At 32.2% G+C, this 2,294-nt stretch overlaps 1 pseudogene; it reads left to right on the top strand.

Annotated features, from left to right (window-relative positions):
• Window positions 1-1,790: 1,790 nt before the first annotated feature.
• LOC115935529 (uncharacterized) lies at window positions 1,791-1,916 on the top strand (annotated as a pseudogene).
• The last annotated feature ends 378 nt before the right edge of the window (window positions 1,917-2,294 follow it).

The raw sequence follows: 2,294 nt of genomic DNA, 5'->3' as shown, positions 1-2,294 counted from the left end.
GTTAAATGTCCCAATCAGATTCAACCCAAACAATCTACATCAAGACATTATAATCAAACTGTCAAAAATCAAAGAGAGGACACTGAGAGCAGCAAAGGAAGCAAATCACATATCAGGGAGTTTCAGTAGTTTTAGCAGGGGAGTTTTTATCAGATATAGACCAGGAGAAAGTGGAATCATATATTCAAAATGCTGAAGGAAAACAATTGTGAAGCAAGAATACCATACCAGGCAAAGCTATCCTTTAGAAATAAAGAAGAGATAGATTTCCTAAGCAAACAAAAGCTGAGTGAGTTCATCATCACCAGATCTGTCTTACAAAAAATGTTAAAAGTAGTACATCAAGGTGAGATTAAAAGATGCTAATTAGTAACAAAAAAATGAAAGTATAAAACTCACTGGTAAAAATTTCACAACCATATTAAGAATACTCTGATACTATCAAGATGGTGTGTAAATTACTTCTATCTTTAGTATGAAGGTTAAAAGACAAAACTACTAAATAATAGCTGCAATAATTTGTTAGGGGATACACAATATAAAAATATTTAAATTTTGATACAAAAACTATAAAAATATATGTGGGTGGAGTAGATATGTAGAGTTATTTTATGCAATCAAAATTAAGTTTGTTATCGGCTTAAAATAGCTTCTATATAATATATAAAATGTTTTACATTACACCTCATGGTAACCATGGTAACCACAAATAAAAAAGCTATAGTAGATACACGAAAGATAAAAAGGAGGAAATCTAAGGCATATGACTAGAGAATATTATCTAATCACAAAGGAATATAGCAAGAAAGAAAAAGGACAAAGGATCTATAAAACAACCAGAATACAATGAGCAAAATGGCATTAGTGAGCCCTTACCTATCAATATATTACCTAGAAGATAAACAGATTAAATTCTGCAACCAAGAAACATACAGTGGCTAAATAGATATTTTTAAAAAATCAATTATGTGGTGCATATAAGAGAATCATTTTACTTTTTAAGGACACAAATACAGTAAAGTGAAAGAATGAAAAAATATATTCCATTCAAATGAAAGCCAAAAGACAGCAAGGGTAGCTATACTTTTATTTAAGTAAAAATCTGCAAAACAAGACAAAAAGATCATTATATAATGATAAAGGGATCAATTTATCAAGAAGATGTAGCAATTATAAACATATATGCACCACCAATCAAAACACCTAAACATATAAAGCAAATATTAATAAATCTGAAGAAAGAGATAGATTGCAATATAATAATAGTAGGGGACATCAACATCCCACTTTCAACACTGAACAGATAATCCAGACAGAAAATCAATAGCAAAACATTGAACTTGAACTGTAAACTATACTTTAGACCAAATGAACCAAAGAAACATATACAAAGCAGTCCATCCAATAGGAACAGAATACACATTCTGGTTTAGAATCATATCACATGTTAGGCACAGGAACAGAACAAGTCTTAACAAATTTAAGAGAATTGAAATAACATGGAGAATTTTTTTCTGACCACAGTGGTATGAATAAAATGGTATAAATGGAGAAATTCTGGGAAATTCACAATATGTGAAAATTAAACAACATGCTTCTGAACAACAAATGGGTCAAAAAAATTAAAAGAGAAATTATAAACATCTTGAGACAAGCAAAAATAGAAAAACAACATATGAAAACTTAAGGGATGCAGTAAAAGTGGTTCTAAGAGTGAAGTTAGACCTACATGAAACATATAAACACCTGCATGAAAACAGAAGAAATATATCAAAGAAATAACCAAACACATATGTACCTGGCAGGGGAGATACCATGATCATGAAGGTGGTTTTCCCAGGGCGAAGCTTATCCATTGTACTCCGGATATGCTGATCCCTGTGATTTCCCCAGATGTAGGAAACTCAACTACAGTCTAAAACTAGTACCTCAACTACCCATGTATCCATACACTTGAAACTATACCCATTAAACACTAACTCCCCGGCCGGGCGCGGTGGCTCCTGCCTGTAATCCCAGCACTTTGGGAGGCCCAGGCGGGCAGATTATGAGGTCAGGAGATCGAAACCATAAAAAAAATAAACAAAATTGGTCAACCTTTAGCAAGACTAACTTTAAAAAAAATGAGAGAAGACTCAAATACATAAAATTATAAATGAAAGAGGAGATGTTACAACTGATATGACAGAAATATAAATAATCCTAAGAGGGTGCTAGGAGCACTTGTACACTAACAAATTGGATAATCTAAAAGAAATGAATAAATACCCAGACACATACAACCTATCAACACT

Source organism: Gorilla gorilla, chromosome 6 (assembly GCF_029281585.2).
Source record: "Gorilla gorilla gorilla isolate KB3781 chromosome 6, NHGRI_mGorGor1-v2.1_pri, whole genome shotgun sequence".
NCBI classification, from domain to species: Eukaryota; Metazoa; Chordata; class Mammalia; order Primates; family Hominidae; genus Gorilla; species Gorilla gorilla.
Note: the sequence above shows the minus strand (reverse complement) of the source record. Positions and strands in the feature narration are given on the sequence as shown.